This window comes from Canis lupus, chromosome 16 (genome assembly GCF_003254725.2).
Source record: "Canis lupus dingo isolate Sandy chromosome 16, ASM325472v2, whole genome shotgun sequence".
In the NCBI taxonomy this organism is placed as follows: domain Eukaryota; kingdom Metazoa; phylum Chordata; class Mammalia; order Carnivora; family Canidae; genus Canis; species Canis lupus.
In genome coordinates this window covers 49124004-49144595 of record NC_064258.1, presented here as the reverse complement: position 1 = coordinate 49144595, position 20592 = coordinate 49124004, and the positions used below count along the sequence as shown (strand labels likewise).

The window sequence follows — 20592 nt, the reverse complement described above, 5'->3', positions numbered from 1 at the left end:
TCAAAAGTTTTCTTAAGAAAATGAGGATGACTAGGCTGAGAGGGGAATAAGCATTCGTTTGCCCCCGCTGCCCTTTTATATTTTCAAGTGTGAAACATGCAAAACAGGAAAGAGCCTGAGCCACCCCAGGGCGACTCCAGATTCCTGCGGAGTAGGTGTGCTTGCGGTGCTTCGCGTCACTGGCAACCCCGGGAGTGGGGTCACCGCGGTCACGCATTACCGTTGGTTTCCTAACCAGTGGGTGCGTCTGGTCATTTAACAACTTGGGGAACTCGGTGCGACTGGGCGCGCTAATTCAAGTTCAGGGACTCTCCTGGTCAATCCTGCCCAAAACTTTGGAGAAACTCTACGAGGAAGCCTCAGGCTGTCCTAGGAGGCACTGCTCTTGTTTTCCGAGGGCTTGGTCTGTCTCTTGTTCTGCGCGGAGTTACAAACACAGGTGTCTGTCCTTCCAGCCCGGGTCCCTCCCCGTTAGGGGCTGGTCACCTGCTCTGAAGGTGAAAGTGGAGGATGCAGGGAGCAGGCTGGGAGCTCGCGTTCCTCGGCCAGGCTGCCTGGGTCAAGGGTGCCGGCGGCCGGGAAGGCCTGGGGTACTAATTCAGGGCTGCTCCCGGCAGGGGGAGGCTAGGGCGCCGGGAGGGGAGCCCGGGGGGTGGTGCTAGGGCTCCAGGAGGGGAGCCCGGGGGGTGGTGCTAGGGCTCCAGGAGGGGAGCCGGGGGGTGGGGGGCTAGGGCGCGGGGAGGGGACCCCGGGGTGGGGGCTAGGGCTCCGGGAGGGCAGCCCGGGGTGGGGGGGAGGTGCTGGGGCTCCGGGAGGGCAGCCCGGGGTGGGGGCTAGGGCTCCGGGAGGGCATCCCAGCGCGCCCCGGGCGCCGCGAGCGCGCTCGCCCCAGCCCCGCTGCGGTGGGTGCGGAGCAGGTTCCAGGGGGCGAAGGTCCGGGAGCGGCTGCGCCACGGTGGCGGAGCGGGTGTCCAGAACGCCCCGCTGCCGGAGCTGCCGGAGCTGCCTCTGCCCCGGGCGGGCTTCTCGGAGGCCGGGGAGCCCGGCGCTGGGGAGTCGGGAGCGAGGGTTGCAGGGAACTTAAGTGGGTAAAAGCGGCAGTTACCCTGCGGAGAGCAGTAAACTTTCCTTTCCCTCCCACCGCAAACAAAGTGGAGGCCGGGGCTGCGTGGGGCTGCTCATCTGGGGCAGGACGGGGGGTGGGAGGATGCGGGGTGCGGAGCCTTTAGAGGCCTCCCTCCAGGAGCCATCCCCCGCCGGTGCGCGCCGGGGGTGGGGGGGTGGGGAGGGAGGTCCCGGGGCTGCTCCGCCGCCGCCGGGTCGGGGCTCCCGGGGGTCCCGGTGTGCGCAGCCCCGCGCAGCGCGCCGAGGTCACTGGCGCTTTCAGCCTCGCCCGAGAGGCCAGCCTGGAAGGCAAAGGCGCAGGGCATTTTCAGAGCCTCTTGTAAAGGACCGGCCGCCTCCCGGGGCTGGAAATCCTTAATTGCACCCTTCGGCCTCGGAATCCATCTTCCCGGCAGCGTCTCGCACTCCTACCTCCTCGGGTGACTCAGCTGACCTGCGATGCCCACCCTACGGAAGGATCAAGAAAAGTACTTTTCCTATAAGGAGGTGAGAGGTCTGATTGCAGCGGGAAGTGTTTCTCCACTTGGGTCCGAAGCACGGAATGACCCGCCCCTCCCCCCGCCCCCCGCCCCCCCACGCACCCCCCCCTGCACTTCGTAGGTGCGCGTGAATTTCATTTGGCGCTGTAAGTTCATTAGTGTTTGCAATCAGCGGCGGGCCGACCCCTCATCAGGGCCGCCAGCCGGCAAGAGCCATTCATCAGCGTGAAGTGTTATTCACGGATGACCCCTAAATCACGGCGAGAGTAGTAGATGCCCTGATTGGTCACAGCACGCGGGCCTCGGAGCTTCCCCGCGCCCGACGCGGCCGGGAGGGGGGAGGCGGGAGGGGGGAGGCGGGAGGAGGGAGCCAGGGAGGGGCGGCGCCGTGGTTCAGTCCGGCAAATCCCATTTGACAGCAAGAGGCAGCAAACGGGGGAATCTCGGTCTCCTCTCATTTTTTTTTTTTTTTTGGAATTAAAAAAAGAAGAAGAGATAAAGTACCTGTCACCTTGACAAGTGGCGGAGCGGAGGCGTCCAGGATTATAAATGATCAGAGCCGGGTCCAGCTCGCCCGTGGTTGGGCTCTCCCGCGATCTGCACGGGGGGAAGCGCATGGTAGGCTCCTCGCCTCGCGCACACACGCGCACACACACACACACACACACACACACACGCGGACACGTGTACGCGCCCCCCCGCCCCCCGCGCCCCGCGCCCGGGTCACACAATCAAGGTCCTGGATGCTGCTCCCCGGCGCGGCGCCCTCGCCTCCTCGCCTCTCCCTCCCTCCCCCTTCTCCTCCTCCCCCTCCTCTTCCTCCCTCGCCCCGCCGAGCACCGCAAACTCGGGCCGGGCCTCCGGGGCCCAGCTGGAGGCTCCGAGGGCCCGGCGGGAAGGGAGAGGGAGGGAGGGAGGGAGGGAGGGAGGGGGAGGGGGTGGAGAGCGCGCGCCGGGGAGGAAAAGAAAGTGAACTCATTGGCGCTCCCGCGCGCTGCCCTGCCCCCGCCGCGGCCCGGGGAGGGAAGTTGTAACACTTGCCGTCCGCCCCCGCCCCGCCCCGCCCCCGCTCCCACGCTCCGCTCCCTCCGCGGCCCCCTCCCCCCGCGCCCGGCTCCTTTGAATTTGGCCAAGTGCGGCGCGCGCGGCTCGGTGGACGCGGCGGCCGCGGCCGGGGACAGCCGAGCGGGTAAGTGGGCGCCGGCGCCGGCGCGCCTCCTGCCTGCTCCCGGGGTCCTGGCGCCCGGGGCGGGGGCGGGGGCGGGGGGCGGCGGCAGGTCGGCCGGCGGGGGTGGTGCCCCCCTGCCCTCCCCTGCCCTGCCCTGCCCGGGTCCGGCCTCCCCGGGGGCCCCCCCCCGCCCTCGCGTCTGACACCTCGGGCCGCCGGCTCAGGTGGGAGCTCGGGGCTCGGCGCGGCGGTTCCGGGGAGCCCCGGGCTCGCGGGTCCCCCCTCCCCTCCCCCGAGGACGGCAAGCTCGGAAGGGGGGGGGTCCGGCCCCGGGGCGCTGCGCCCTCCGAGAAGCTGCCCGAGGAGACCCCGGGGGGCTCGCAGCGAGCGGGAGGCCCCGAAGTGTCCCCGCTTTGCGGGGCGGTGCACGCGGGGCTCCTCCAAGTCGCGGGCAGCCGAGTTGGGACGGCGGGGAGCGCGCAGCCCGGGGCCCGGGACTTCGCCTGGAAACTCTGATGGGGCCGCACGCAGGCAGACCCCCTGGGGTGGGCACGCAGGGCGACCGCGGGCCCGTGGACCTGCGCCCCAGCTCGGGCTGCAGCGAGCCTCGCGCCGCGTTGGAAGGAGCTTCACGTGTTTCCCGTGGAGGTGGACCGTGGTGATCCCGCTCAGCACCCTCCTCCGTGCAGCGTGGAGTCCACGCTCCGTACCTCACCTTCCAGGGACTTGCAGTGGTGACCTGCTGCTGAGCTATTGAGGAGAAAGGGTGACAGGTAATCCTACCGCGCACTAACAGCAGATGCATGTGTTTTCTGAAGTCCCGGGGATTCAGAGCTGGAGAAAAGTTTCCAGGTACTTCTGGGTAAGCGCTGAGCCGGGGAAAGGGCGAGAGCTGTCCAAGCGCTTTCCGCAGGGCCCCAGCCTGCTGGGATCCCGGAGAACCCGGACTGCCTCTTCCTAATACTCTTGCTTCTTAGCTTCTGACAATGTATTTGTCAAACATTTGTAGGCTCTAGCAGGATCCGCTGGGTGGTCTTTTCCCTCGAAGCAGAACTATGTTCAAGCGTTACCTTTCCTTTCTGTTGTCACAAACAAAACAAAACAAAAAGACAGGACTGGCATCTTTGGGAAGCTTGGAAGCGTACCCCCAAAAGGTGGTATTGCAGCTTAGCAGAACTTGCCATTTGATTCCTTTAGCGGATGTGTTTCAGATACGATGCATACCCTCCTCCACACGGTTGCCTACCTGCTCAAGTATTTTTGGTCTCTCTAGCTAGCACATGAGGAACAGAGTTTAGAATTGAGAGAGTATAATGAAAACTCAAAGATTTCAATATTGCAGTTGACACAGACGTTTTTACACAAGCAAGACACAAACGGTCTTGCTTTGTGCACTCCTTCATACATTCTTAATGATCTAAAACTTCTAGCCTTTATTTCTTAGTATCTGAAATTCTGCTAAGAGCCGTGAAACTTTCGATTTGTGATTCTAAATGCAGAGCAAATATTTAATTCTTGCTCTAAGAGTGAGAGGTTAGTTCAGTAATAAGACTTGCTAATCCCACTTTAAAATGTCATGGCATTCACAAATTATTCCTAAATTCTTCAAAGATAGGGGTTTATAATGAGTTTAGTTAAGTTATTCTATTGTGTATTTCAGGATTGAATGTATCTCTCTTCCTGTTGCATTTTCCTTGACAATTTGCCTTCTTTCTTATTTGAATTGTAGTATTCTTCTTACTCAAAGGTACCGTTTTGTTTTTTGTCTTTTTTTTTTTTGCTAGTGGTGAATATATTTTATTTTAGACAATTTTAAAAAGGATGTATGTTATGAGAGAAAGTTGTTCCTTTAAGTAAGATAAGGATATTTTTGTATATACTACACAGTTTTTATGAAAACGTATTTATGTACTAATAACTATGCCAGTGCTTATATATTTGAAAAACACATATTAGTATCCTGTGCCAACAGCATTAATGTTAGCAACTCATAGACAGGGAGTATCGACCCTAATGAGGATTTCTTAATTTTGTGAAATAAAGCAGATAAAATTATAGTAGAATTCTGACTATTTTTTTTCTTTCCAAGTTGAATCATTTTGTATGGCTGAGTTTATTTTCTAGAAAGTAATGTTTTAGGTAAATTATACAGGCTTTGCTTACTATGATCTTGTAGGCGTGTCATGAGTCTTTAGGTTAGAAAAAAGAACCTGCTTTATTAGGGTGAAGACAAAGAAAGATAAGGATGCTTATCTTCCAATAGAAGAAAGCACCTAAATAGAGTGAAAAGTTTCAAATTTATTCCGAAAGAAACCCTAGCCAAACAATAATAATCCAGTTAGCAAGTTCCAGCTACTCTTTCTTAGCTTTGCTTCTGAAAGCCAAGAGTTAAAATTATTTTCTTTGTAGAGAGTCAAGCAAATAAGACACCAGGCAAAAGTGTATGGCTATCGTTGTGAGTGAGAATGACCTATCAGGAATACTTGATCAACTTTGAGCTTGATGGACAAAAAATGATGTTTTTGCAATAGCTGTGAAAGCATGTTTGGAAATACTCAAGTTTGTCCTGCGTACAATGGTGCTGGGGAGTGAGTCCCGATGATACTCATAGTCTAACATAAAAGCGTCATAAATGCAACTTTATTTGTTTATTAATATTGATCATTTTAATAAATAGATTACCTCCTTTGATTTAAGCTCTATTTATCCCTGTAAAATTTTTATTTCTGGGCGGCTGAGGAGTGTCCTCAAGGTATTATACTTACGTGAATCAGGGTATTCAGCAGTGTTAATGAATTGTCGACTCTTTTCCTGAAGATGTGCTTGTAGAAACCTGTTAGGCATGTTCAGTGACACATTGCTTCTCTACCCCATGTTTTATTTGATAGCCGAATGTATTTGGACTTTCAGAACACGCTTTCTTTACTTCCATTGAGAATATCAGCAAAGCATACGGTAATTTGCTATCAAACTTTTACTCTGATCCACACCCAGTTGTGTATCCCTTTGAATTTGCAGCTAAAGCCATTGTTCATATTTGTTTCATACAGTGGAAGGATAGTCTGGAGGAGAATTTAACCCCCTTTATTCAAAATAAAGAACTGTACCGAAAAGATAGCACAATGATGTTATGCTACTCAAAAGTTTTAGTAACTGACTCTTAAAAAATTATGTCATCTAAGTTTCTTTCAGAACACATTCAAAGCCTTATTTTGGAGAGAGCAGATGTTTTAAGAATCCTGATGGACATTTTGTACTTTAAAAAAAAAAACTTATAAGTTTCAAAACTGATTAATTGTTGTGTCTTATAAAAACTGATTTATTTCATACTTTTTTATACCAAGCATTACCATTATGAAGCTCTCCTTCTAATTGAGATTAATGTTTCTGAGCAAAGAAGTGGTTTAGAGGGCTGCATTCATTTTGAGTGCTGTTGTAATCAATTTTAGATACAGCATTCCACAGTGGGTCAGTTTGCATCCAAACCTGCCTTATTATGTAGAATTAACTTGTTGGTGATTGATAGTAATACTTCTACATCTTGAGAAGTCATTTGTTTCCAAACAAGTGTGATGGCTTGTATGAGTTTTAAAATATTGCTTCTTATAATTAAAACATCCTTTTGGGGACTTAATTTGAACTTTCTCTAAGAATTATATAAAACATGAGGAAACAATTCATTAATGCATATTCAACTACGATAGCCTTTTTTTTTTTTTCTCCAGATACAATATGCCTCAGGTGTATTTTCTTGTTCATCTAAGGGCTTTGTGGTCTTTTGGAGTCGTAAATGGTAAACATTATGCAACTAGGTTATTTCCTTTTTTGTTTATATCAATATTCTAGTTGAGTTTTACAAGAATTCTTAGAATTATAGAATTCTACATCTTGCACATGTGTTATAACTTTATTTTATAAGGGGGGAGGTATAATCCTGACAATAATGCTTGTGGAGGTAATTCTTTACCCTCTTTGGAAATCTGGAAAGATGGTGAATATTATCATCCCTACGGTGATGTTTGCATTTGTACCTTAGTTGTGCTTGGTCTCAACTTTATCAGCATTTTCTTCTCTTCCGAGAGACCACGTGAATATTTTCTTGGACTTTGGTCCATACTGTGATGTATGCTTATAGTCTTGGTAAATTAAGATATTAAAAGCACAGAATATAATAATAATATAGATAAGTATTCTAAGATAGCCATCATCTATAGGATTTTTAAATAAAGATGTGACTGCTTTATAGTGAAGATAAAGTTCCCACAGTGACAGTGTTTTCTGATTTCAGGGAAAAAAAAAAAGACTTGGTAGGAAATATGTTCATTATATTTTAATTTTTTTCACTGTAATGATAGATTATGTACACTGAATTAGTGTTGTTCCAGTTAAAAACATTCATTTAAAACAATTTGAAACATTAAAATAATGTACTTAAAATATCATTTTCAAAGCATCATTTTAGCCATCCATTAGAATATAAATTTCAAAATACAGAAACATGTTCTAAGATATATAGATGCGTCAAACACCAAAACCACAATAAGATTCCTTCATTAGAAAGAATGTTGATTTGTGTGTGTGTGTGTGTGTGTGTGTGTGTGTGTGTGTGTGTGATTTTGATTAAATAACTCAGGTGACTGGGTAGTTAGAACAGCTGTGTAGGATTCCTATAAAAGATAGTAATCTACTGAAACCTGCTTCTTTCTACTTTAAATAAGTCACGAAGCAAATGACTGTCAGTATCGTAGGACGTACTCACAGGTCATGAGTATAGGATTGCAACCATATCGTATAATAATGATTATGATAATTATTATAATAATAATAAAAAGGAGACCTTAGTAGCCCGTTGATACTCTGCTGGAAGACCTAGCACTAGGGTAGCATTGACTTTTCAAACAAGTTTGTGATAGGTGGCAGTCTTAACTGAGTTCCAAGACTTCAAGGAGGTAATAGATGGCTTTAATGTTTTAGGAGCCTGTGTTGAGTACCGTGTGTCACATTACCCAACTATGGTTATATTCTTTCCTATAAGTTAAGGAGTTGATGATCGCTTATGGAGCGATGGCAGTTTTAAAAATCATTTTCCAAAACCACATCTGTAGTCATCTCTGCTTTCCTGTGGAACATACAAAAAAAGAGATGATTCTTTTTTGCAAATGGAGTATTTTGAGAAAAACAGGTGCATATATTCACCCTTGTATGTTCAATTATACAAAAGTTATTGTGAGATGCTGTTTGTTGAGAAAGCATTTTCCGGTACCGTGGAATACTTTTTACTTTCAATTACAGAAGTTGGGGAGGAGTGGGATGCTGTGATTTGGTTTGCCCTGGGGCGGGGTCATATTATTTAATAATAAGCAGCTATTTTATAACTGGATCTACTGGGTCTCTGCCTCAAAACCAAAGGAAGATACAGAGAGAGAAAGAGGAAGAGGGAGGAGGAGTGAAGAAGAGGAAGAGGAGAGAATATGAACATGAATATCTTTTATAAAAAGTGATGGTCCTTTGAGCTGCTTCTGTGTGTAGCACTGTGTTTACAAGGAAAAGCGATCTATAAAGGGCAAATTTGGTCATTGCAAGTTAATTGGGTAAGTACAGAAGAAAATTAACTTCTAAATTTTTTCACTTTTAAGTATTTGCATTTTAGATCCAGGAATATAAACATCACTAGTTTCTAAAAACTAATCAAATTTCAAATATTGTATATGGTACTTCATATTTACAGTGAAAAAGAAAATGTGTTAACAGTTCTACTTTATATTTTCTTTGTATATGGGACTGAACACCAAATTATAATTTTCTAATTCTCAAATTTATAGAGCGACTTAAAAAACAGTCTGGTTATTTTAAATGATCATTTAGGAGGTGACTTACAAGGTCACTTATCTTTGAAGATACGGCTCATAATCAGTATATTTTAGTCATTCTGTCATTTCTTCAATTATTAGTTATACTTGCCAGAATCTTATGATAATTCCTCTTCAGATTGCCATAATTTAGCAAGAAATAACAGCCTGGTAATGACTGTCTGCCTTCAGCCAGATTCCGAACCACTTTTGAAGAGTAGGATGACATGAAATTGTGGTCCTTGCTTTTTCTAGAGAAAAATTTAAAAAAAGAAAGAAAGAAAGAAAGAAATAAAAGGTATTCTTTTAAGAGAATGGATTATTTCTCTCGAGTACAGTTCAGCTCAACTAATATTTTACAATGAGAATGTGGACGCACTATCAGTGTGAGGAAGTGAGGTGTCTTTTTTATTACAGGGGCGTTTCCAAAGAGAGGTCCTCCCCCCAGGAAGCTCTAGCATCCCTATTGTGGCCAGCATTTGGCTTTCCTACTAGAGTGCTACCTTAGGAGAGCTAAAATGCTGGGACAGCACGTTGGAAGGTATGTTATGCAGAGAGTGATGAGACAGGACCGAAATTAACTTAATTTACAGAGAGAAATGCATGAAGTATTTTAATGGGTTTGCATGAAGCACTTACAAATATGTTAATATTGGGATATGTTTATTTCAGTAATTGCAAAAGTGATCCTATTGAAAAGTATGCTTGTTTATTCTCAGCCTACCAAATGCTCTTTTAAAATGTGACATCTATGCTAATACCTTTATCAGAGAATTTGAAATTTTTCAACATGTAGGTGGAAAAAATTGGCAAGGGACTGGTCCTTTATACAGAGCTGGCACAGAGCTTGTCATTTAAAATAATTATGAAAGCCAAAAGACAGCTGTAAATTTTATTTCTTTCAGAATTTATAATAACTTCCAGCTCAAGAAAGCGGCCGGACCTATAGTTCTTAAACACAGCAAATCTGACTTTTCCCCCCCTCTGAAGAACAACAACAAAAAAGCATTTTAAACAGTATTATTATATTTTTCTATGTTTATAATAAAAAATTAGATGAATATTTAAAAGGTAAATTTTTTGCTTACATTTTGTGCAATGATAAGAATAATGTAGACAAAAATACTACAAGTCATAACTACTCTGGGAATTTAAATAAATACAGAAAAGTGATTCACTTAATTTCGAAAAGGAATTAGAGCTAGAGTACAACCATCGCATTTTGTCTCCTGATGGTCACAAAAATGAGACATTCTTCCTACAGCAATATTGCTAAATTTTATGATGGCATCAATAATTGTTTGGAGAATATCTTGACACAATCAAATTAACTAAAATATTAATCCTTTCATGTTCTGTTTAAGAAATATTGCTAGAGAATTAGAAAGCTCTCAAAAATAAACATACCTTCCAGCAAAAAGATGTTTGTTGCCGTACAAAGCTTTCAATGAATTTGGATTCAGAAAGGGCTGAAGGTCGAGGAGAACTTTTGCCTGAATATTACCATTCAAATTAAAACAGAACAGACATTTTTCATCTGTAATATATTTCTAAGTTGATATCTCGATCTTCATTTTCACCCAGTCTTTCTCTAATGAAGCTGTGCTAGCATATTTAATGTTTAAAATAAATTTCAATTTAAACAAAAATTAAAGTTCTTACTCATAGGTCATGTGTACCTATCAAACCAGAATTAAATCCTCATTTTTGGAGTAATTTTTATGCTGTCTTATAACTTTTTCTTGCCAGATAGAAATAGAATAGCCTATTCTGCATTGCATGTGATTCAAAAATTACATGAAACAAAATTCTCCTTTACCGGTTACTTTTGCCCTAGAGTGTACAATCTCTGAATGAGAACCTGGCTATACAAAAAATTTTGTAAACCATATTGCCGTGTTAAGTTGATTTGCCAATAAGATTTTTTTCCCTTGTTACTCATTTTAAGAATTACAGCTGTGGCAGGAAAGAAAACTTTTTAAATGTTTTCTGTCTTGTGTTTTGATCGTGATATAATTTTTAAAATTATGTATTAATTTGTATGATATTAGGTGGTGTAGTATATGTTTGGTGTTATTCCTTTGAAGGAAAATAAGTCATTGCAAAGGGTGTAATTTATAAATTAAATAAATGTAAAATTATTCACATAGGATTTGAAGCACAATACATTATGGTTAAAAATGCAGTGTCAAACAGAAGTCTTCATTTTGTGTTTTCAAATTCAAATACCGTTTTACTGATGATATAAGTAATTAGATCTCAATAATTTAAGTTATTTACACTTATGGCTTTTATCTTTTACATGGTTCCACTAATCCGAACTTTGTATTTTTATTTAAAAGCATATTATGCTCTACAGTCAGCAATTAAGAAATCTAAAAGTATTAGTAATTAAAGTGTACATTAACTCCAATATAAGGTTTTGAAGAGCCTGATAGGAAGTATGATAATTAGGTAAATCTGGTGTTCTAGAAATCCTAGAAATACTTTAATGCATATCCCGTCTTGTATAGTCTAGACACTGGGAAACCATTCATTAATATATATATATGTATATATATATACATATATATATGCAATATCCACACAGATAACCAAAAAGTTTTTTTATTACAAAACTGAAAGACGAATTATGCATTGATGTTATTTTATTTTCCCTTAAGTCACACAGCATGAATGCATTTGTAAAATAAAAGTCACATTTTAAGATACATCATTTATTGGTATTCTGGCTTAAGGTAATCTCAATAAAATCCATATTATCTTGCATTTCATTTCAGCATGATGTTAGCAAGTTGAGGCAGCCCTCAGTCAGGGCCATGGCAAAAGTCTGATCTCTTTACTTGAAGTTTTATATAAAACCTGTATTTGAAGTGACATACTTCATCTCCATGTGCAGGTGTTTTCTGAGATTTTGACAAAAGAGAGATCTGAAGGAGAGGACCAAGTGCTTGTTTTAAGAGATGCCATCGGTTCATTCTGCTCACATCATCTGATGAAAATATCTTTTAAAACTGTATTATACTTCAGATAGGAATTTTAACCTATCAAGCTGGGTGAATTTCATATTCAGCTATCAGCAGAGGGTAATTTTGAATTACTTAAAACAAATCATTAATGTATCACATATTTCATGTGAATGTGATATAAAGTATACGAATTGGTCGTGCAATTACCACTTGAGCTTTGAAAAGGTTAAAATTCACATTAAAAATTTTAAATGTTGAAGAACGCAAAGTACTAATAGTTCAGTCTTGGAAATTGTTATCAATGTAAGCCTTCTAGGGACTGCTTTTTGTTGTTGTTATTTTGTTTTTACCCTTTTTCAAAAAAGTACCTTCCATGATATTATCACTTAATGTTAAGTCTGGACTATAAACATTTGATTTAGGAATAGATGTAAATTACTAGAACACATTATGTATTTTTTTTCCCCCAAATGAAAGTATCTCAAGGCTTTCTGGGTGAGGTTCTGGTTCTTTTGGGATTAAGAAGCATTGGTATAAATGGCTAATTTCGGTAGAAGAGTGTTACATAGTTTTTAAGTCCTCGTTATTACTTTTAAAAGAATATCCCATCAGGAATAGGAAGCTTTGTGGATAAGCTGCCACTCTTTGATGAAGGATTATGCATTCTCCCCTAAATCTGTGATCCCAGAATCTGTTACACAATGGTTTTATCAAGTAGCACTGGACTAGTTTGGCCATCATTTCATTTCCTCGAATAAGTTAATTGGTTCCTTTCCTAAATCTAATATTTATGTAGAATTTTGGTCTAAATATAAACTTGAGGCATTGATAGATCCAACTTCTAAAATCCAGAGGTTAATAATTTGATGTAAGATTACGATGAAGCCAGAAAAGTTTGGAAGGATGCTTTTACATTTATACCAGATGACAAATGAATTGATTATTGCGGGTACCCAGTCGTTTACATGGTTTACCTACTCAGTCAAGTCTGCAGGGTCTGTGGCCTGAGTGAAGTTCCTTGTAAGCTTTTCCTGTGTCAGTGATATTCAAAGCAACTTGAGACAGAAATAATAGCATATAAAAATGAAGCCATCACATATTATTAGTTGATTATCTCTAACATGTATGCAAAAAGTGAGCATATTATAGCATACTTTGATCATGGGTTTTTTTTAAAAAAAAAAGAATGAGTGTTTTGTTATGTGACTACATTCCCATTAGAATGAATAATTTCTTGCAGAGCATTAAGACTGTAATAAAAATGTGTCATGTTGTAGGGAGTTTTTTTTTTAGTCAGAGAACTATATTAAAGATTGGTCAGTTCATCTTATTAATCAAATATCAAATATTGGCTAATTAAGATAATTTTAACTGTAAGACCCAGTGATGATATCTAAAAAAGCATAATTTATAGACATTTTTCTTTAATAAATGGATTCTTATTTCTGAACCTATTAGCTTTTAAAAGTTTTTTGAAAATGGCAAAGTTTACTAAAAAATTGCAAAGTGCAGAAGTAAATTTCTTTTTACAATTTAAATCTAGTTTTTGTATACTTATTCATTGAATCATACTATATAAACTTTAGAAGTTATAATGTTAATATTCCTGTTAATATTCGTGTTCTGATTTTATTAGCCTCTTAAACTTGTATACAGGCATAAATATGTATCCATTGTGAATGAGATATGAATATAAAAAATTGGTTTTATTCTTAAATATTATATTGAGCATATTTATGAAAAGCTATTTTAAATTACCGCTTTTAATGATCAATTTAATGTGACAATTGATTATGTAAACCTTCATAAAAGATTCTAGGCTTTTACAATTGGTATAAATATGAGTTTTAAAAATAAAAAATACTGTCTGGAAACTAGCTACATATAACCAAGTTTTCAGGTACTTTATAAGATTTTTAGAAGAATTGAATTAAGACCTTAAGATATTTTATGTAGATATTTGTACAAATTTCCAATTTATTATTTCTAGGAAAACATAGGGTTTAATACACTTCACAGTAATTAGTTGAAAAACATTAGTCATCATGTTTCCTGTTTTTAATTTGGGAATATATGTGTTTTAATTTCACATGTAAAAGTAACAGATTAAGGATTTTGAAGAGCAGGGTTTTGGGTTTTTTTTTTTTTTCTATCTTTCATCAGCTCTGTAGCTGAACCCATACAATCTCTTTCTTCATTATTCTAAGCCACTATCAGATTCTAATCTTTGCTGTGTCCACAGCTGTTTGAGGATTTTTTTTTTTTTTTTGGCAAGTGTAATTACAAATACATGTGTTTTGTGCACCTCACTTCTTATAAATGCCTATAAAGGAAGATGAAAGAACAGCAGGACGGACTCTGTACAGGTGCATGGGTGATTCTACTTGTTTTTAAATCATTATGTCAGTGGTTATGAGAAAGAATTGCAAAGATTAAAACATAACAACTTTGGCTTCAGTGATGTTGGCCATAAAAATCACTGAAAATTAAATAATTTCTCTACATTTTTATGGAGTTAAGTACCACGGGAATCAAGTGGTTTCCACATTTCTTTAGGTCATATATCTACAGTGATGGTCATAATTTAAACTCTAAACAAAATATGATAGTTTTTTTCACTTCTTAAAAACCCATTAGAATATGACATTGTAGAGAGATTTATTAATCCCTTGCATTTATTTGGATGTGCCAAGTTGGAGAATGATTGATGTCAGATGGGCACTTAACAAATGTACAGTGATATAACCCTGCAGAAATTAGAAAGAGTGCTTTCTGGAGAAAATTCAACATATTTGTTTGCATTAATATTATTTATAGAACCAAATTGGAAACTATATGTAAACCCTAAGAAATGTTAAGTGTGTCAACTTGTAAGGACAACCTGTCTTCATTATTTATAATATCTCTCTTTTGTGCTGTTGGAATGTTCCCATCTCTGTGGACAGTGGGATTGGCTCTCAGAATAAGTAAAGGTACTTCCTGTGATTAGTAAAGTGTAGAAAATGAGTTCAATACTACTACTTTTAGGAAGGTGTCAAAGATGTTGCATAGAAACACGATTATTTTTGTTTTCCTCTTAGGAGATTCTAGAGAATATCTGATGCCTGATGAAAATTCTTTGGACAACAAAAGAGGGCAGGATGAGGAGTGGGATAGGCTTCATTTGGAAAAGATAGAACTACACATGGTTCGTCATTTTTCTGCTACTTTTCATGTAAGCGTATTGATTGTGGGAGAAGGTCTTCAATATTTTGAAAGCCAAGATAGGAAAAAAGTGCTTTAGTTTTAGGAAGGCTTTTGAGAATTGTTCAGGGGTGGACATGCACTGCTTACCAGTCAAAACTTGAAAATTTTCCCCTTTTATATTTAATATATTAGAAATTAGTAGACATTGAACCTATAAAAATTATGAGGCTATATAGATGTCATAAAGCTCTGCCCTGATTTGAATGTCTATCTTTATTTTTATTTATTTATTTATTTATTTATTTATTTATTTATTTATTTATTTATGATAGTCACAGAGAGAGAGAGAGAGGCAGAGACACAGGCAGAGGGAGAAGCAGGCTCCATGCACCGGGAGCCCGACGTGGGATTCGATCCCGGGTCTCCAGGATCGTGCCCTGGGCCAAAGGCAGGCGCTAACCCGCTGCGCCACCCAGGGATCCCCGTCTGTCTTTATTTTTAATGTGTGCCTTACTTCCACAGGTATTTTTCTTCTCCCGATTCATTTAAGTCAAACCCCAAGTGTTTTGTCAGTGTTCTGTGTCCAAGTGACTCCGTCCTGGGAAAGATTAGAAGAAATAAGACATGATCTCAGACCCCTAGGAAGTTTTCCCTTCTAGTTGAGGCATGATATAAAAGATAACAGACCGTTATTAAGGCTATTAAGAAAGCTGAAAGAGGGTTTGGAAGAATTACTGCTTTGGTCAAATTGTGCTCTAAAAGCCCATGGATCTTTGAAATGCCAGGGAACCGAAGGGAGTACAGAATCTAAGGCTTCCAGCACACAGCTTTCCTGCAGCCTACAGACGTTAGCAGAGCCTTGAAACTCTATGAACGTTGGAAAGGACACGAGGCCGTAACTACTGACAAACAACAGAAGTGCCCTGGGGCTCACAAGCGTTTAAAAGGATAGACAGCCGAGTGAATCGGAACATGGGCCTGATACTTCTGCTCACAGGCATGGCCATAGATACCTAATAAGGTCGGTCACAAAGAGCCAGGGACCTGGGGAGAACAAAAAGTGGCCATTTGCCTCCTCCCCTGTGGAATAACTTGGCAAAATGTTTGTTGCAAGCTTACCCACAAAAGTACTGTGAAGGCAAAGGCCCTTCCATCCTGTTCTCGACACAGTGCCTGGCCCTGCAGAGTCCATCGGTAAATAACTGACGTGGGAATGCAATCCCCCCCCTCCGTGTCGGTGTCGAGGGCCCTCCCTGGAGAATAGCTCCTTTCTACGAAAGCTTTGTTCCCTCCAGACTTAGGGCATCCCGTAGGACCACTACAATTCAGTAAGTGTATTATTCTATTATTTTAAGATTGCCTCTGATTCCCGATAAATCTGTAGTGCCAACAAGAAGTTGTTGGAGTTTAAGAGCAAAGGATACGGCATAGACTATAGATCTCTGGCAAAACCACCAGTTGACACGGAGAGGTAAGGGGATCCCAAGGCAGGGAAACGGAAGGAGCAACAGGAATCACCCACAGCAAGGCCAAATTTGCAAACAAGTGTCAGTGATGCCCAACAGGTAACGTGGACGCATGCAATTGGCCGGGGTAGTTGTGTGCTGCATTTTCACGTCTGCCGAGATATATGTTCTTTCATATTTCCTAAAATATGTGGTTCTCCTTGTCTTTTGTTTTTCCACTTTTGAGAGAGACATGCATGCAGAGAAATGTTTCTATGCTATTAGAGAAACAGCAGAGCAAGTTTGATAAGAAATAGTGTTGGCATAGGCTCAGAGACGGAGACACGGGGTGATGGGAGCCCAGCACTGAAGGGACGCATGCCTCATCCAAAAGGAGATACCACGTCACACCTCTAGACTGGTTGTTGCCATGTGGGGGTGAAACAGTGTTGCCAGATTGCAAGAATCTTCAAGAAATGCCAGAATATGAATTATGTGAAATCTCTAGATTTTTAAATGTTGGCTCATTAAAAAAAAAAAAAAAAAGGCAACGCACAAAACACACAGATAAAACAAAACACGCCTGCAGGCTGGGTTTGGCAGTTGGGCCACCAGTTTGCAACCTGTGATATAGAGGCAGAGATCTGCATGATGTCTTTGGGAGATCGTGGGTGAGCAGCAGGAATGGAGCAGAGGATCCCCCATGGAAAAATCTGTGATGAGCTTGGAGAGAGAGCTTGGGCCCAGATTGTGGATTATCTTAAATGTCATCCTCTTCTACCCATTTTGGAGAAAAAAAAAAAAAACCATGTTTGCAGTTTGTAGTACACTTTTTCCTGCTTTAAAACAGAAACTTGGGTTGCCAGCAAGCCTTCCATAAGCATTGTTCATGCCAAGTCAGGAAAGGATTAAGTGACAGTAGAGGTTATAACCCACACTTTTGACCTTTCATTCAGATACTTGAGATCCCTCCCTCCCTAGCTCATCTTCTGCCCACCAGGGACTAAACGTGCCAGGCTCTTGATACCTTTAATACACCTATAATTTGGGGCCACTCCAGTAGCAAGCTATAGCTAATATGTTTTTCTGATAACATTTGACTATCACCTGAATCCAGATCCTACATTCTATATGACAGGAAAATCCAAAGTTAAAGATGACGTATTGGATTAGGTCATATCCATTACGTTAATTGAATAAAAGGAACACTTAGCTTCCCTTGGCTCGCTGTTTTTTATTGTTGGGTGCTGAAGGAGTTGGGCTCTGGAACTAGAGAAGCCTGCTCAAATCCCACATCTGTCATTTATTTTCCGTGTGACCTTGGGGAGAGCCACCCTGTCTCTGAGCCTCACTTCCTCATCTGTAACAATGGTTGGTGACATTGCTATTGCCAGGAGCCTGGAACCCTGTCCTGTACGCTGTAGGTACCACGGTGGTGGTGGCTGCAGTCACTGGAGGGGCTGTCATTGGCACTTTTTGGTGAATATGGTGCTCTCTGACATGGCTTCATGTGAGTTTTGGAGTCAAATTTGGAGACGAAAATCAAGTCCCGCTGCGCCACTTAGTTACTTTAGTCTTCGTACCAAAAACTGGGGTGGATGTGAAGATGAAATGATCTGAAGCACAGAGAGGGATTACGTAGTGTCAGGTATGTAGTGAGACTTAATGTGTGTGTACAGATGTGTGTGTATCAGGAGAGTAGTGCACGTTAATCCAGCAGCCAGACTGCTGTAATATTAGCTCCCTAAATTAGGTGAGAAGAACCAAAAAGCAGTCACAGACCTTCTTCTCTTTTCTTGGGCTGTCATCTAGAATATTTCTCTTAATGAACAATTTTTAACAACCCTGATTCTCTGACTTGCCAAGTTACTGATTATAAGTGCTAAGTTCAGGTGGAGGAGTTGAGATACCCTGTTCAGCTTTGGCCTGTGGATAGCCGGAAGATTAACGGGTGCAAGGGCTTATCCACAGAGCAGCATACACAAAAGTACTGATGAGAACAGTCAGCCCCCATCATGATGGTCCAGAGTCACTTAAAGAAGAGAGGGCAATATCTGTGATGTTTTGCAACCGTTTATATAAAAAAGATGAAAAGATTCTTGAGGCACCTGGATGGCTTAGTCGGTTAAGCACCTGCCCTTGGTTCAGGTCATGATCCCAGGGTCCTGGGATTGAGATCCATGTGGAGCTGCTGCTCAGCAGAGAGCTTGCTTCTCCCTCTCCTTCCCGGTCCCCCTGCTTGTGCTCACTTGCTCTATCAACTAAAGCAATAAAATCTTTAAAAAAATTTTTTTTGATATTTCAAGGAGTATAAGATTCATCTCTAAAGTGTATTCGAAGACACATTCCTTAATGATGTCAGGTAACTGGGATATTTTGTGGAAAAAAAAAAACCTGTTTGACAGAGTCAACATTTTTTTTTAAAGATTTATTTATTTATGATAGACACACACACACACACACACACACACACAGAGAAAGAGAGAGAGAGAGAGGAAGAGACACAGGCAGAGGGAGAAGCCGGCCCCATGCACTGGGAGCCCGACATGGGACTCGATCCCGGGTCTCCAGGGTCGCGCCCTGGGCCAAAGGCAGGCGCTAAACCACTGAGCCACCCAGGGATCCATCCCCCCAGGGTCAACATTTTAAGTATATTCTAGTTCATATTTTTTAAATGAAAACAGACATCTTTTTCCCACATGACTGTTGGAATTATATATGTATATAATATGTATTATATATAAAGAATAGTGTTAATTATATATACAATATATAACAAAAATAAGCTATGTAGTTATATAAATTATATACATGTATTATATATTTATAAATTCTTTTTATAGGTTATATATAAATTGTAATAGAGATGCCAGGAAACTTTTCATGGAAATTTCGTGTCCAAGTTTGAAACATATATTTAAAATGTATTGATATATTAAGTAGAAATAATTACAAAACAAATGAGCATAGTGAAAAATGTTTCCATTTACTTAAGAGAATTACTTAGCATTTGGATGTATCTTGTTTATTTCTTTCAAAAAGACAGGATACAAAACATATCCACTAGCATATTAGTTAGCCCAGTGGATTTCTTAATGTCTTTATGAAAAGCACATTTTAAGCATTTGTGTGAAATGTTAGTTGGCTACAACGGATGGTGGCCATTTGTGTCTTTTTTTTTTTTTATTTTAGCTCTGATGTCTTTATTACATTATCATTTATTAAGTATCTGCTCTGAGTCGACCATTGGTTTAGGCTTGGTGAGAAAGGGATGCAAAAATAAAGAGGATGTATATTTTAGAAGCCCCCCCAGGAAACATATGCTAATTAGGTGACTGTACTAACAACGTGCAGCTAGAATGAAATCTGAGGATGTGACACAAACTGTACACCCTGCAGGAACTCAAGAGGAGAGAGAGGAACGTGTAAGGTGGGAGTCGTTCCTTATCACTTCAACTTCATTGTTTGCAAGAAAGCATACTTGGCAGCTTTTCTCTCAAGCTTGAGGACGAAAGCTGCCCCTACTGTGTCTGCACCATCCTCCTCTCTGATCACACAAGGTAGAAGTCTAACGGCATCTTCTAGATGGTCCCATGGCTCACTAGTCACGTCTGACCCGCCACCAGGGCCTGCCGATGCTCCCTAGGCTGGGTTTCAGTGCCCGCTGCTCCTTTCCATCCTCACTGCCAGCTCCCCAGTTTGGACTCCCCTCATCCCTCATCCTGACTACGAATCATGCCTTCCAGCTGGCCTTCCTGCCACTCAACGTACGTCTCTCCAATCCATTTTTCTAGATCCCCGTCGGGGAGTACCCATCCTGATACCGTGATCTGGTCATGTCACTGGCTCCTGAACTCACAGTGCCTCCCTTTATAGGGTGAAGCCCAAGCTCCTTAGCATGGTAGTCGGGGTATATCCTTCATGGTCTGGCCAAGACCCTGCACAGCCCACCTCCCAGTGGGTTTCTCGTGCACAACATGCTTTTACGCAGGTTGGTTTGCTGGCTCTTTCCCCATTCACCGGACAAGTGTTCCCCTCTCTGTGCCAGGTTAAATATTCTCTGTGAAACTGTTCCGGATTCTCTCAGTAGAATTAATTGTTCATCCATCTCTCTCTCTTTTCTTTTTTCTTTTCTTTTCTTTTCTTTTCTTTTCTTTTCTTTTCTTTTCTTTCTTTTCTTTTCTTTTCTTTTCTTTTCTTTTCTTTCTTTCTTCTTTCTCTGGTATCTCTCTCTCTCTGATACCATATCAGAGTATTTGTCCATCTTTTTATCATTTAACTCATTCTGTGCTGTCTTCTAGCTTATTAGAATGAAAGTGTTCCAGCAGTAGGAAGGAATTTAAAAGATCATACAGGTGAAGCACTTGATTT

The 20592-nt window shown here is 41.7% G+C and overlaps 1 protein-coding gene and 1 long non-coding RNA gene across 2 annotated transcripts in view; one reads left to right on the top strand and one right to left on the bottom strand.

The window, feature by feature from the left end:
* LOC112675258 (uncharacterized) overlaps positions 1-2267 on the bottom strand; it is a 73039-nt gene extending 70772 nt beyond the window's left edge. Inside the window, exon 1 of the long non-coding RNA XR_004805888.2 lies at positions 2109-2267. This is a non-coding gene — a long non-coding RNA (uncharacterized LOC112675258). The remainder of the gene's footprint in view (positions 1-2108) is intronic.
* The window catches only part of TENM3 (teneurin transmembrane protein 3), a 605974-nt gene continuing 587424 nt past the window's right edge, over positions 2043-20592 (top strand). Inside the window, 1 exon segment of the mRNA XM_035700253.2 lies at positions 2043-2222. The gene's annotated coding sequence lies outside the window, so the exon portion shown is untranslated.